The 17138-nt window shown below is 38.3% G+C and overlaps 1 pseudogene across 1 annotated transcript; it reads right to left on the bottom strand.

Annotated features, from left to right (window-relative positions):
* Positions 1-7249: 7249 nt before the first annotated feature.
* On the bottom strand, positions 7250-10130 carry LOC306652695 (inositol polyphosphate multikinase-like; annotated as a pseudogene). Its single transcript has one exon. The product of its transcript is annotated as an inositol polyphosphate multikinase-like (transcript).
* Between the last annotated feature and the right edge of the window lie 7008 nt (positions 10131-17138).

Genomic DNA, 17138 nt, shown 5'->3' with positions numbered 1-17138 from the left:
TCTTGATACTCCATTGAGTGCCCTTCCAAAACACCTCAGAGGTTCCCTATACTATCTTCAAAGGATCCTCCCATCACCACTTTAGTATGTTCTCCATAATCAAATCAAAAATATAACACTATTCACTTCAGAGGGCCTTCCCTACACAACTGAGACAGCATATCTCCTCAGATATAAAACCCTCTTACCTCTCATAGATTCTTCTGCCCACCTAACAGGGACCACACTACACAACCCTGAGAGACTTCCCTTCACACACCAATGTGCATCCCTATGCATTTCAATGAGTCCTCACTAAACACCTCAGGAAACCTACACAACAAAGTTCAGAGAGTTCTCTGTACACATCTCAGTGACTCCTACCTACACACCAAAGTGATATTCCACTCCAAATCTCTTAATGCCTCTCTTTCTATATGCATTTGTCCTCCATACTCATAGAGCTCTCTCTGCTCACCTCAAATGGTTCTCAGAGCACAACTCACTATATTTCTTTCTACTCATTTCAGTAAATGCTCTGTATAGACCTGGGCGAGCCCTCTCAAACCCTTATAGCTAGACCACCCACACATGTCTAATAGCTCTCTGACATGTCATAGCTTTCTTCTACACACCTCATAGTGTAATCTATAGAGCTCAAGGATCATGCACTACTAACCTCAGAGAGCACACCCTACACACATTAGAGCATCTTCCATGCACATAAATAAAAGCATTCTCTAATCACCTCAAAGAAATCTCTACACACCTCAGAGATATATCTGTATATACCTCACTGAATATAAACTATACTCTTTTAAAGCCCCTTCTGATAACTATACTCTTTTGCAAGTCCTCTCTAAGTACTTCAAATGGCTTATATATGCACCTCAGAGAGCCTTCAATGCTCACTTCAGAGAACACTTTCAAGGCATTACATAGGCCTTCTATGTACACCATAAACGCTGACCCTGATCCTAAACCTAACCTTAAATCTAACCCTAACTCTAACTCCAAGCCCTCCCTGCATAAAATAGAGGGCCCTAACCGACCATGATCATGATTTTGACTCTAACCCCTAAACCTAACCACAACACGAACCCTAATCTCATAGTTTTCTCCCTTATACATCAATTTTCCCTCCCTACTCATCTCTCAGAGATCTCATTTCTTCCCTCAAAAGGCCCTACAAACACAACTCACTGAACTCTTTCCTAGGCACTACTGTGTGCTCACCCAACTCACATCAGTGGAATATCCACACACATTAAATTGTCCTATGACACACATCATGGAACCCTCCTACACAACTCACAGCACCCTCTTTACACACCTCAGAGGCCACATACTATGAACCTCAGAGGGCATTCCCTACACACCTGAGTGTACCATCATACACACCAAAGGTAGTCCTCCTAACCCACATCAAGAGCAGTCCCTATACACCTCATAGAACTATCCCTACACACCTTTGTGTGGCATGTCTATACACCTCACTGGGTACAAAATATACTCCTGTCCAATCACACCCTACTATTTTTTGGCAAACCTTCTTTAAACACAACAGAGAGCCTCTCTACTCACCTTAGAAATCTTTCAATACTCACATCAAAGAGTCATTTCAACTAATCACTGAGTCATTCTTTAGACACTGAAAATACTGACCATGACCCTTAACATAACCCTAATTCCAACCACAAACATAAACACAAAACCTCCCTATATAACACAGAGGGTTGTTCCTGACCTTGACACTGAGCAAGATCTGGATCCTGACTGAAAACTGTAAGCCACACCATATCTCTAACACAAAATTTATAGTTCTTTCTTTTTTATATCAGTTTGATCTCTCTACTGATCTCACAGTGCTCTCAATACTCATTTCAAAATGTTGTCTGTAAATAACTTACTGAGGTTTTTCTACACAGCAAAGGACACCATCCCTATGCACATCTGTGGATCCTTTCAATTCACTTCAGGAGGCCCTCCTGCACACATCAAGGGGCCCTCCTACAACCATCAATGGGCCCTCCCTACATACCTCAGACTCTTATGCAATGAAGAGAACCAAGAGAACCTTTCCTCCACACCTAAAACACACCTACCTACACATCTATGTAATCCTTTCCTATTTAAATCAAGACCCCTTCATACACACTTAAAAGTGCCATACACACACACACACACACACACCTGAGGAAATGCTTCCTCAACACATTTTTGAGCAACACCTAAACAATAAAAAAGCCCTCTTCATACACCCCAAAGTGTACTCCTTAGAGATTCCAGAGAAATGTTAATTCAAACTTCAGAATGCTTTTGCTATGCACCTTAGCAAATACTACCTATACAACTGATAGACCTTACTACAAACAAAAAGACCTCCCTAATTACATCCAAGTGTTGTACCTACATAAGTTAAAGATCAATTGTGATACTCCTTGGATAGGCCTTCCAAAACAGCATTGATATCCCCTGTATTGTTCTCAAAGAACACTTCTATCACACCTTATTGGGTTTTCCCTATTCATATCAAATGGATCTCACTATTAACTTCAAAGGGCCCTTGTACAAAAACCAGATAGCACTCCCACACAGAAAAAAACATTTACACCCGCAGAGATTTCTGCTGCACACCTGATACCTCCCAACACATATCAGAGCACCTGAACTACAAACCTCAGAGGTCCTCTGTCCATACTTCAGAATACCCTACCTACACACATTATGGACACCTCCCTTGTACAACTGAGAAAGCACTTCCTGCTCACAACAGGGGCCCTTACACCTCAGAGGGCCTTCCAAACACATTTCATTTGTGTAATACTTCCCACACACCTCATTGATAAATTTCTACACATCTCAGAAAACTGTTACTAAATACCACACACCACTTTTCTGCACAAATCACAATGCCCTACTTTAAAAATTCAGCAGGCCTGTAAGCCACTTCATAGAGCTCTCCTTTCAAACCTTAGTTAATCCACCCAATTCATTTCACAGATCTCTTCTTATTCACATTAGGGGGAACATTCCTACACAACTTGGGAGTTCTAAATTCTAACTAAGAGCACCATCCCTGTTCACCCCAATCAAGATCCTCCCTATAAATCTCAGAGAGACTTCCATACAAGACTTAGAATGTCCTTTAAACAAACCATAAAAACTCTACCTATATATCTACTAGATAACTATCACTACACAGCAAAATACCTCCATATTCACCTCCAGACACCATAAGTACAAACCTCAGATATTTATTTAAGTGCCTTCCTAAAATGCCTCTGATTCCATCCACCATCCTCAACAAACACTCCCACCACACCTCAGTGTGTTCTCTCTACTCATATTACATATATATCACTTTTGCCTTGAGAGGACCCTCCCTACACAACTGAGATAGCCTTTCTAATTAGTCATAAAGCCTTCCTACACCTCTCATATATCCCTCTGCACACCCTAGTAGGGAACCTACGTAGACACCACTGAAAGCCCTCCCTACACATATCAGAGTTATGTCCCTATGTATTTCAATGACCCCTATTTTTACACCTCAAAGAAATATACTACAAATCTCACAGAGCCCTCCCTACAAATATTGGGGAGTACTACCTGCACAGTATATAGATCACCCAATCAACAACTCATAGGTACCTCATTTCTATGTCATTTTTGTCATCCACACTTATCTCACAGATCTTTCACTATGCACTTTAAATGGCCTTCAGAACACAACTGAGTCTTTCATACTCATCTGAGTATGCATTCCCTATGCACCTGGGTGAACCATCAAAATTCTTCTTAGAGGGCCCTCCCACACACATCTAAGAGACCTCTGACATACATAAGAGAACCCTACTACACTGCTCATATAGCCCTCTTTACTCATCTCACAAAATACAAGTCTGAAAGCCTTTCATACAACAATTAGAGTACCTCCATACACATTAAGGAGAGTCTTCCTGACTCAAGAGCAGTCCCTACATGCCACACAGAGTCATCCCTACATACCTCAGTGTCTACAAACTATGCTGCTTTACAAGCCATCCCTCCTAACTATACTTCTTCACAAGCCCACTCTAAGAACCAGAGGGCCTATTATGCACTTTTTTAAAAATTTATTTTTATGGTAAACAAATGGGATACATGTTGTTTCTCTGTTAGTACATGGAGTAACAGCATACCATTTGCGTGATTATACATTTACATTGGGTAATAATGTTCTATTCATTCTATTATTTTTTTCCTTCCTCCCACCCCTCCCACCTCTCTATTCCCTCTATACAGTTCTTCCTTCCTCCATTCTTGCCCCCCTAAAACCCCCCGTTATGTGTCATCATCCGCTTATCAGTGAGATCATTGGTCTTTTGGATTTTTGAGATTGACTTATCTCACTAGGCATGATATTCTTCAATTTCATCCATTTGCCTGCAAATGCCATAATTTTATCATTCTTTATACCTGAGTAATATTCCATTGTATATATATACCACAGTTTCTTTATCCATTCATCAATTGAAGGACATCTAGGTTGGTTCCACAATCTGGCTATTGGGAACTGAGCAGCTATGAATATGGATGTGGCTGTATATCTGTAGAATGCTGATTTTAAGTCCTTTAGGTATAGGCCAAGGAGTGGGTAGCTGGGTCAAATGGTGGGTCCATTCCAAGTTTTCTAAGGAATCTCCATACTGCTTTCCAGAGTGGCTGAAATAATTTGCAGCCCCACCAGCAGTGTATGAGTGTACCATTTTCCCCACATCCTCTCCAACACCTATTGTTGCTTGTATTCTTGATAATCACCATTCTAATTGTGGTGAGATGGAATCTTGGGTAGTTTTGATTTGTATTTCTCTTATCACTAAAGACAGTGAACATTTTTTCATATGTTTGTTGATTGCTTGTAGATCTTCTTCTGAGAAGCATCTGTTCATATCCTTAGCCCATTTGTTGATTGGGTTATTTGTATTCTTCATGTAGAGTTTTTTGAGTTCTTTATATATTCTGGAAATTAGTGCTCTATCTGAAGTATGAGTGACTAAGAATTTTTCCCACTCCGTAGACTGTCTTTTGCATTGCTGTTAATTTTCTTTCCTGAGAGAAGTCTATTTAGTTTGATCTATTCCAGTTGATTCTTGCTTTTATTTCTTCTGCTATGGGGGCCTGTTAAGGAAGTCTGATTCTAAGCCAACAAGTTGAAGATTTGAACCTCCTTTTTCTGCCTATCCAAGAACATGGGAGATCTTTCCATCTTCTAAGGTCTTCCTCAATTTCTTTCTTCAGTGTTTTGTAGTTTTCATTGTAGAGATCTTTTACCTCTTTGGTTAGATTGATTCCCAAGTATTTTTTTTTTTTGAGGCTATTGCAAATGGAGTTGTTTTCCTCATTTCCCTTTCAGCTGTTTCATCACTTGTGTATAAAAATGCTGTAGATTTACGCGTGTTGATTATATAGCCTGCTATTTTGCTGAATTCATTGATGAGGTCTAGAAGTTTTCTGGAGGAGTTTTTTCGATCCTCTAAATATAGAATTATGTCATTCGCCAATAGTGACAGCTTAAGTTCCTCTTTTTCTATTCATATACTTTAATTTCTTTTGTCTGCCTAATTGTTCTGGCTAGAGTTTCAAGGACAATGTTGAATAGAAGTGGTGAAAGAGAACATCCCTGTCTTGTTTCCATTTTTAAGGGAAATGGTTTCTGTTTTTCTCTATTAAGAATGATGTTGACCATGAGCTTAGCATAAGTAGCCTTTACATTGTTCAGGTCTGTTCCTACTATCCCTATTTTTTCTAGTGTTTTGAGCATGAAGCGTTGTTGTATTTTGTCGAAAGCTGTTTTGGCATCAATTGAAATAACCATATAATTCTTGTCCTTAAGTCTATTGACATGATGGATTACGTTTATTGATTTATGGATGTTAAACCATCCTTCCATTCCAGGATGAAACCCACTTGATTTTGGTGCATGATTTTCTTAATATGTTTTTGGATAAGGTTTGCCAATATTTTGTTTAGGATCCTTGCATCTATATTCATCAAGGATATTGGTCTAAAATTTTCTTTCCTTGATGTGTATTTTCCTGGGTTGGGTATGAGTGTGATATTAGATTCATAGAATGAGTTTGGTAGAGTACACTCCTTTTCTATTTCCTGGAATACTTTAATAAGTATAGGAATGAGTTCTTCTTTGAAGGTCTTGTAGAACTTGGCTGAGAATCCATCTGGTCCTGGGTTTTCTTGGATAGTAGGTTTTTAACAACTTATATATACTTTTTTTTTAGTATTTATCATGGATTTTAATTTATTTGAATCTATGCAACTTTCATCCATATTAAAATATCAATTAATGTAAATACTTTATTATAAAACTATTTTACAATTTAAATTTTATTTGAGAAATGTATTCACATCCACAATTTCTTAAAAGTTCTTTTTATGAGTGCATTCCATAAGAAATACACAAACATCATTATTTATGTTTCCTAGGGGAGAAAAAACCAATAATCCTATTAATCCAAACTTTGTCATTATTTTGCTTATTTATTAACATTTACATGTTCAAACATGTTTGTTGAATAGTGATCATTCATTCCCACAGTGGCATATTTCAGCATAATCTTAAAAGACAGGACTAGATAATAGTCACATGTAGATTACAGAAACAGATACTTATTCTGTTACATACAAGCTTACTTATAAAATAATAACATAAAATGGGTATTGGGTAACAGTGATAAAAAATGTAAACAAAAAGAATTAAATGTTAATCCCTTTCCTGAAAAACAAAGATAAAAGCACTTCTTGTTTTATTAAAACAAAACATGATCTATTGTATCAGAAAGACAAGACACTGATTTTACAAAACTCTATTTCCAAATACAGATAAAGAAAATCTGGAACAGCTGATTCAGGCTTTATTGAACTAAAATGTGCAAATAATCTGATAATACTTAAATTTATTTAATTTAATGTACATAGGCTGACACCATCCCATACAAAAAATCCTCTGAAGATTCAACATAGTGTTTATTTATCTGAGCTTAAGATGTACTGAACACTAACCAAGTAACAACAACAACAACAAAAGTCCATATTGTAAGAAAAACAGGTAAATTTTAAAAAGTTTACTATTAATTAAGATTTGAATTCATACCTACAAAAACAAAAACTACAGCCAATACTCACTTGGAAGTGGAAAAATATTTTACACTAATTCTAAATAAAAATAACAAAATGCATATAAAGTTATGCCAGTTTAATAGATTTGCTAAGTATAGAATTCATAAAACATTTATCTGGTATCTTTGTTTGGACTCAGATATTTGAAAGTACCCTTAGAGTTGGGAAGGTAAGATAAACAAAATTTCCTCCATACCACATAAAAATGGCAATTGGATTTAAAAGTTTAACTTGTAATTCTGAGGTGAAAAGAGGAGGAAAAGATCTTAACAATTCATAACTCCAAAATGTGTTCCAGGAATATAGCAAAACTGCTCAACTGTCAGATGTGCTACTATTGAGTCAAAATGCTCTGAAAGCATTAACACTAAATGTATTTGCAAATTTAATTTCAAAGTCTTACAAGTTTTCAATGAAAAATACCTAGTTATTTTTAAAAAGGTGGTGTGTGTGTGTGTGTGTGAAACAAAGATTATATTTACAAATCTGTTTTTGCCTCTGCTCCCAATAAAATTAATTTCTCTTTGGATATGGTCTAAAACAGTTATAATAGTGAAACAGAAGATTCAGATATGCACCAAACCCTATAAGATGCACTAATTTACACAAAGTATTTTGAAAACACTTACATGATTAGATGGTTTTTCACTGCTTAACCAAATTCTGAGAAACACTGTATTTAGCAACAAACATTTATACTACTGCTTAACTAAATGGGAACACATAAATAAATGAAATTTAAAAGGAAAACACTCTAAAATATTGTTTAGAGGAAAAATAGTTTCAACCATCCACCTCTTTGAAGCCTCTGTTTAAGAAAAAGGTATTACATGTATACCTTCTATATTATGTAATACCTTCTCACAATGTAGTAAATATAGATTCCAATTTTGCCATAAAAGAACTTGCGATAAAAGAATTTAAAAGAAAAATATTTTGTTTCTTACAAATAATTTCTCTCTTCTGACTCTGGTAAGAATCATCAGTGCCTTTAATTTCAAGGTATTTTTGTTGTTGTTGTTGTTCATTTCCATTTTATATTTCACAAAGTATACTATTTTGTATTCCATAGATAAATGAAATTAAAAGGAAAACCTGCTTTTGGAATGCAACATTTCTACATCATTTCACTAAGAAGCACCTTTTGATATGCTGGTCTGAACTTTTAATATAAAACCTAAATGGTACTTATTTCTGAAGTAGAATTTTCTCCAGTTTTAATAACTTCATACGTAGCAATACTAAGAATATCAACCTGTGCTTCCTAGATTTTGAGGGTTCTAATTATGCAATAGGTTAGTATGGCTCATTTTCAAGGTTGGGTGGACAGATTTCATGATACATTGGCTACAGAAAGCTAAATAAACTCTTACTTACTGAAAAATGGTTTCCATTTTGCTTGAGCCAAATAGATGTTTAGGCCATGTACCACCACATTCCCTGCTTAACATTCCTGTTTCTTTATTCTTCATAGTTTTCTAATGAACAAATTAGTATTCCTGAGTAAGATTATAAAAAAGTTAATCTTTCTACCAAAAGTATAAAGACAAATAAAATGATGACTCACAATACAAAGTTTTTACACAGCATTACAGGTGCAGAGATAATGACTGCTGCTCTTCATTATGATTTGTTCACCCCTTAAAAAGACTGCAGCAAAAGATTCAATTGTCTAAAATACTTCGAAGTTCAGTAATTAAATGCTTTAGACCATAAACATATCTCTCATCTATTGTGTTGCTAGGGAACACATGAGCAAAATCTATCATTCGCACTTCTACTTCCGCAATCTCTTGGCAAGCAGTGGGAAAATGGTAAAAAACTTTTTCCAGTTGGGAAAGTACATTTCCATTTAAATGTTCCTGTGACATGCTTTTCCACCCATTGTCTTGCTCCATATTTTCAACTTTCAATGAAGTCTGACTGTGATGTTTTTTTGAATACATTTTTCTGTGACAAGCATACATCTTGGATAAGCTTTTGCCAACTGAAGCCTCTATTTTTCCATTTGCTGTGGAACTTAACACACGAAAGTTATTGTTATACTCTAGTAACTCGGTGTCTGACAATTGTCCTTTGGACAAAAACTTTTCTGCCAAAGTTCTGTCATTTGATTTTGTAGTGGTTGGCTGAGATGAACCTTCATAAACAAACAGTAACGAACTTGCATAAAAGCTAAGCTGCTTCTGGCTTTCAAATCACTGGAGAATTTTCTCAATCTTCTGAATACTGGCAGCAATAGCATCTTTTCTTAGGCAGAACCCATTATGAAAAAACTTGGAGACTCCATCTTTTATAGTTTCTTTTGTTAAACTTCTTCCATAGTGCTGATTTTGTGTCTCATAGCTATCAGAATGAACATGATAAACCCTCATGCCAAGCACCAAGAACCCAATCTCTTCCATTAATGGGTACTTGCTGACCTGTTGCTGAATCTTCTCAGATGAGGCAAATGGATCATAACTTTTTCGCCCGATCTTTACATTCATTATACAAGGCTTACTAAATTTATGGGTCACATCTTCCAGTTTTAGGTATAAATCATTTGATGCAGTGGGAGGTGACCAGATGCCATAATATTTCGGCAAATATTTTCGTAGCTCTAGAAGAACACCATCACTACAATCAGCAGCATAAACCATATTATAAAATTCCAGCTCTCTCGGGCCCCTTGGAGGTGGCTGTAACTGTTTCAAAACTGTGCCATCTGGGTGTTGTAGTATACCCACTTTGTCCTTTCCGTACATGTGCCCGGCCAATGATGCGACAGAGGCACGCAGCCGTTGAGGAAACGCAGCCTGCCACTCGCTGGCTGCGGGGTGCCTTCGGGGGTGGCATCGCACACAGGTGGGGTCCGCATCTCTGGGGGGCCTGGCGACTCAAGCCGGAGGGGGGATGGCGGCTCTGTTGCCATAACGGGGAGCACAAGCGGTAGCGGCGGCGAAAGCAGGAAAAAATAGGGAGGAGGGAGGGGGAACCTGAGAACTCGGGGGTCGCTCAGGCTCGGCGGCGAGGAGGCCTGGGGGTTCCTGCGGCTGGTGCCCGCTGAGGCCCGGGAAGGCGACCCATGACGCCGCGGAGGCGCGGGCGCTCCCCTGCCCAACTCTCGCGGACCGCAGCTCCCCGCTCCCGCTCCTCCGCCGCCCGCCGCGGTCGCGGGTCCCGCCGCTGCCTAGGAGAGGGAACCGAGCGGAGCAGCGGCAGCAGCGGCGCGCCCCGCGATCCCTCATGACTTATATTTTATTGCTTGATATTGATCTGTTTAAATTGTGTATGTCCTCCTGGTTCGGTTTGGGGGGATCATATGTCTCTAGAAATTTTTCAATGTCTTTGGTAGTTTCTATTTCATTGGCATACAGATTTTCAAAGTAGCTTCTCATTATGTTCTGTATCTTGGTGGTGTCTGTCATGATATTTTCTTTCTCATCATGAATTTTAGTAATTTGCGTTTTCTCTCTCCTTCTCTTTGTTAGTGTGGCTAAGGGTTTGTCTATTTTGTTTACTTTTTCAAAGAACCAATTTTTTGTTTTGTCGATTTCTTGAATTGTTTCTTTTCTTTCAATTTCATTGATTTCAGCTCTGATTTTAATTATTTCCTGTCTTCTACTACATTTGCTGTCATTCTGTTCTTCTTTTTCTAGAGCTTTGAGCTGTAATGTTAGGTAATTTAGTTGTTGACTTTTCATTCTCTTCTGGAATGTGCTCCATGCAATGAATTCTCCTCTTAATACTGCTTTCAAGTGTCCCAGTGATTTTGATATGTTGTATCGTCATTCTCATTGAATGTTTTTATCTCCTCCCTGATGTTTTTTCTTATCCATGTTTCATTCAATAGCATATTAATTAGTGTCCAGGTTTTGGAGTACTTTCTGATTTTTATTGTGTCATTGATTTCTATTCTTAGTCCATTATGATCTGATAAAACACAAGGCAGTATCTCCATATTTTGCATTTCCTAATGGCTGCTTTGTGGCATAACATATGGTCTATTTTTGAGAAGGTTCCATGTGCTGCTGAGAAGAAAGTGAATCCGCTCATTGATGGATGGAATATTCTCTATATGTCTATTAAGTCTACGTTATTGATTGTGTTATTGAGTTCTATGGTTTCTTTTGTTGGATTTTGTTTGGAAGATCTATCTAGTGGTGACAGTGGTGTGTTAAAGTCACAACAATTATTGTGCTGTGTTCTATGTGATTTCTAAAATTGAGAAGGATTTGTTTGATGTACAGGGATGTACCACTGTTTGGGGCATAAATATTTACTATCGTTATATCTTCCTGATTTATTATTCCCTTAAGCAGTATGAAAAGTCCTTCTTTATCCCTTCTGACTAACTTTGGCTTGAAGTCCACTTTATCTGATATAAGGATGGAAACCTCTGCTTTTTTACTGACTCTAGGTGCATGGTACATATTTTCCCATCCTTTCACCTTTAGTCTGTGGATGCCTTTTTCTATGAGATGAGTTTTTTGCAGGCAGCATATTGTTGGATCTTTATTTTTCATCCATTCTGCCAGTCTATGTCTTTTGATTGATGAATTTGGGCCATTAACATTCAGAGTTATTATTGAGATATGATTTGTATTCCCAGTCATTTGGGTTATTTTTAGTTTTTAAGTTGGCTTGATTTCTCCTTTGAGTGGTTTTTCTCTAAGGTAGTTTCTCCCTCTGCTGACCTTCATGGGTATTTTTCATTTCCTCCTCATGGAATATTTTGTTGAGAACATTCTGTAGTGCAGGCTTTCTATTTGTAAATTGTTTTAACTTTTGTTTTTCATGAATGGATTTTATTTCATCTTCAAATCTGAAGGTTAGTTTTGCTGGGCATAGGATTCTTGGTTTGCAAACATGTTCTTTCAGAGCTTGAAATATGTTGTTCCAGGCCCTTCTAGCTTTTCGAGTCTGAGTTGAGAAGTTGGCTCCTATCTGTATTGGTCTCCTCCTATACGTAATCTGATGCTTTTTCCTCGTGACCATCAAAATCCTCTTTATTTTGCATGTTAGTCATTTTCATTATAATGTTCCTTGGTGTGGATCTGTTGTGATTTTGTGCATTTGGTGTTCTGTAAGCCTCTTATATTTGATTTTCCATTTCACTCTTCAGGTTTGGGGAATTTTCTGATATTATTTCATTGAATAGGTTGTTCATTCCTTTGGTTTGTATCTCTGTGCCTTCCTCCATCCCAATAATTCTTAAATTTGGTCTTTTCATGATGTCCCATAGTTCTTGGAGATTCTGTTCATGATTTCTTACCACCTTCTCTGTTTGGGCAACTTTATTTTCAAGATTAAATATTTTGTCTTCAGTGTCTGAGGTTCTGTCTTCCAAGTGCTCTAGTTTTTGGTGATGCTTTCCATTGAGTTTTTTTATTTGTTTTATTGATTTCTTCATTTCAAGGATTTCCATTTTTTTTTTAAGAATCTCTATCTCTTTGTTGAAATGATCTTTTGCTTCCTGCAGGTGCTCTTTCAGCTTATTGATATTATCATTCATTGCCTGAATTTGTTCTCTAATCTCATCCTTTGCTTCATGAATCATCTTAATTATGTATAATCTGAATTCCTTTTCTGACATTTCTTCTAACATACTGTCATTGGATTCTATTAATATAGAATCTAGATTTGTTTGGATCATTTTCTTCCCTTGTTTTTTCATGTTGTTCATGTATCTTTCTCTCTAGCAGTGCAGATCTGCGGTATTGCAGATTCCCTCCTATAGGCTTAGAGTGGCCCTATAGGTTTCCCAAACCCTTTCTTTAAGGGAAGATCAATATTAGCCTTGCCCAATTTAGACAGTATGCAATCCTAGACCAAATAGTCCCTATGAGAACAATAACAAAATTGTCATAATAAACAGAATAAGTTCAAATATTATCTTTGGTAAAACAAACAGATTTTCAATAAGGTCTGCAGTTTCTAAAGGAGGACAAAGAGGATGCAGAGTGATGTAGAATGTGGCTGTTAATGGGATAAGAAAAGAATATACAGAAGTTCTAGATAATAGAAAGGGTGAGAGTGTAATCAAAAGAAATTGGATATTAGCATGCAAAAATGGAGAAAGAGACTCTGAGGGAACAGGTAAACAAAAGGAAAAGAGAGCAAGAAAGGTAAAGAAATAAAATCTTAATTTTTTTCAATAAAGATAAAAAAGAAAATCTACAGTATAACAGTCATATAGTCATGAAACCTCCCAGTGTTCAGTAGCCTGATGCATGAGAGGCACCTGACAATGAGCTTCAAGCCTCCAGCAGACATGTCAGGATGGGATTTGCTCCACCTTAAGATCGGAGCTATGGCTTCCAGGATTATCCAAGATGGCCACTCTGGCTTCCAAATGTGTTGGCATATGGGGAGCTGTAGCTCAGGTTGTGGAGGTTTTCAGCTGGAGGTCCTGGAGGCGGGATGCGGTTGGTGAAGCAGGGGTCCTGTTGTTCGGGTGTGTTTGGTGTGGATGTGGGATCCTGGAGGCCTTGTGCAATCAGTCGCTCTGGGGTCCTGTTTATAGAGTGCAGTCAGTTGGTCTGGGGGTCCTGGCAGCAGGGAGCAGTCAGTCGATATCAGGGCCCCAGAGGCAGGGAGTGATAGGTTGGCCTGAGGGATCCTGGAGACGGGGCTCAGTCAGTCCAGCCAGGGTTCTTATGGGGCCTGGCTGTTGTCTCAAAATGGCAGCAGCCACGTGTAATCAAACCTGCAGGTACTGTAAACAGTGAGCTTCCAGGCAATGGCAGGCAGCTGGTGCTCCACTGGCGGTGGGCGATCAGTTTGCTGACTGTTGTCAGATGATCGGGAGGTGAACCTCATATGTATGCACTTTTGAGAACCCTCAATACACACCACAGAGAAGTCTTTCAACTCACAACAATGGCTCTTTCTATACACCACAAATGCTTACCCTGATCCAGAACCTAAAACTTACCCTAGGTCCAACCATAACCCTGAACTCATAGTGCCCTCCCATCAACATCAGTTTGTCCTCTCCTCTCAATTCAGTGAGGGTTTACTACTCACATCAAACAGCCCTCTGCAAACAACTCACTGATTTCTTGCTATCATTCACGGAGCTCCATATCTATGTAACTCTGTGATCCCTCCCAAATCACCTCAGGGGTCCTTCCCAGAAATGTAAAGAACACTCAGACAAACATCATGGAATCCTCCTAAATACTTCATCAAGGTCACACTACACAGACCAGAGGACTCTCACTACAAATGTCAAGGAGCCCACCCTGTAAACATAAGAGTGCATTGTTGACACATAAAAAAGCCTTTACTTCTCATATAACTATCCGTACCTACACATTTCAGAGAGAAATCCCTAGAGAGCTAAGTGAGTACACATCATACTCCTTTCCAAATCCTATATACACACCTCAGCAAACCCTAACCAAACATCTCAGATTGAACTCACTGCTCAACAAAGAGCCCTCCCTACTTACTTCCAAAGGCTACACCTAGACACCTGAGAGTTCTCATGATTCTTTTTTGACTGGCCTCCCTAAACACCACAGAGATTTCCTCTACTATCCTCTAAGAAAACTCCCATTGCAATTCGGTGTTCTCCTTCCTCATATCATAGCCACCTCTGTGAGCCTTTCCAACTAACTACAGTGGGCCCTCGCACATACTTAAAGGAGCCCTCCCACACCATTCAGAAGGCCCTTTATATATGCCTTAGAGAGACCTCACTACACAATGAAAAGAAGCCACTTTTACACCTCTGAGAACCTTTTCTACTCACCACAAACACACTTCCCTACACATCTAAGTAATCCCTCCCTAATTAAATCAAGAGACCTTCTTACACACTTGAAAGTGCTGTGCTGTACATACTCACTTTAGGGACATTTCCTCCTCCCTTCTTTGAGAAACAACCAAATAATTCAGAAAGTCCTTCTTACCCTCCAATCGAATTGATAAATTATTCCCCTTATGGGATTAACTGAGTGGTAACTGAAGGCAGGAAGTGTGTTAATGGAGGAGATGTTTCATCGGAGTCATGTGTTTTTGGTATATATTGTGTATCTGATGAGTGAGTTTCTCTTTCTGCTTCATTCATATTAGCCACTTTCCTACACCACACACTTCTTCCATGATATTTAACCTCATCTCAATGCCCAAACAATGGGCCAGCTCTCCATGGACTGACATCTCAAACTGTGAACCCTCAAATAAAATTTCCCTACTTTAAAGTTGGTCTGATCAAGTCTTTTAGTCACAGCAGAGAAAAAACTGATGTAAACACAGACATAGCCCTTTTCATAGGACCATTTACATAAAGTACAAAGAAACCACACTGAAAATACATCATATAAAGGTAAATGTACATGCTCCAAAGTTAATGTTTCTGACTATGTGTATATACACTGAATCAGAATGTTTCTAGCATTGACTAACCACAACATAGTGAATCCCCAGCCATGACTACACAATAAAAGCAACATTTAGGGCATTCTCATAACATTTTCTGCCAGTTTTCTAAGCAAAGCAAGGGAGTCTTGCTAAAGCCATTTTGAGACTTCACCAACAGTGGGACAGAGTTTTAGTAGTAAAGTTTATAAATTCTAACAGTTGTGCTTGTCTAACTGAACTATCGCTCTTCCTATGCAGATCTCTAAGGACAGACACATAATGATCCCTTTCTTTGGATCCTATATTTCCCATATTTTATACCTGACTCTGACTCACTCCCCTGATCTTCTTACCTTTGAGGAATTTTTAGACTTATAAGATGCACCTCCAGGAGTGTCCCCTATTCTAATGGCTGAAGAAAGTTACCCTGTGTCTGGATCCATATGGGCCACCAACTGTCTTAACCAGTGCAACCAAACTCCCTGGTCCAGCCAGGGGTGAGGGGGATTGGAAAATATTCACAGACACAGACCTTGAAGATTAAGCTGGGATCAGGTGGAGCTCTGCCCTCTGATGGAGATGCAGATCTAAAGAGTTATGCCAGCAATCTTTCTTTATATATATCTCATTATCAAGTTAAAGTCTATGCAACCATTATTCTTGTATTCAAGAAAGTTTCAGAAACTAGGACATCCTATGTTGCTTTTCTGTAGTTGCAAGACAGAGTTTCAAAGTGCAATGTTAGGAGATTTGTGTAGCTCTCAAGAAATTCCATTGTTAAAAATTACTATAAGGTAGGCAGGAACTGGAGAAGTGGAGCTGGTGAAACATTGTTGTTGCCTAGCAAAAGAATTCCTTCCTTCCCAGGAGCTGTGTGCCTGAGATGAAGGTCAGAGCTGAGGAGACTCTTGCATAGAGCCTGCTCATAAAGGGTATTGTGAAAGCAGCAAAGCATCCTCTACCCTTTCACAGAAACATTCCAAAGCACCAGGCATTCCACAGCCATGAGGTCATCAGTGACCCTCAATCTCAATCACTGCTCTACCATCCTCTGTCACCACTCTCCACACTCTGGTTCACAGAAGACAGAAAATATCAGGAGACACCCCTAGTCTTCCTTCTGCTTCACAGATTGGATACAAGGTTACACTTCTCTGGAAACACCTCCCCAAACTTTAAGGAACAAATCCTAGGTTTATTCTGCACCTGAGTCTTGGCTTTATTATCAGCAAGGGAATGAAAAAAATTGTCAGAAGAAAACCAAAAATTATTACCCTATCTTATAGAAAAACTTGTTTTACAAAATTGGAGGAAAATGGTCAAACTGTGCTATTTATAAGTTTTCTGAGTATCATGTTCAAAATGATATATTCCCTTTTTTTTTTTGCTGCCTGCCTAATAGCCTATGTAATGAAAGCTCCATCAGCTAATTCCATAACTGAGTCAAAAGCAGAGGCAATATGATGTCACTTTTAAATCAAAGTTGCTGTAGGATTTAAAAGATTGATTTCTCTTTTTCTATACTCTGAAATTCTGTTCTTTGAGTTAGTTCCACATTAAGAGCTAAAGAAAAGGATGAGAAAAAAAGAAAGAAAGAAAGAAAGAAAGAAAGAAAGAAAGAAAGAAAG

The sequence above is a fragment of the Sciurus vulgaris genome (genome assembly GCF_902686455.1).
Source record: "Sciurus vulgaris genome assembly, contig: HiC_scaffold_455_arrow_ctg1, whole genome shotgun sequence".
Lineage (NCBI taxonomy): Eukaryota > Metazoa > Chordata > Mammalia > Rodentia > Sciuridae > Sciurus > Sciurus vulgaris.
The sequence above is the reverse complement of the archived record's forward strand: the minus strand, read 5'-3'. Positions and strand labels throughout refer to the sequence as shown.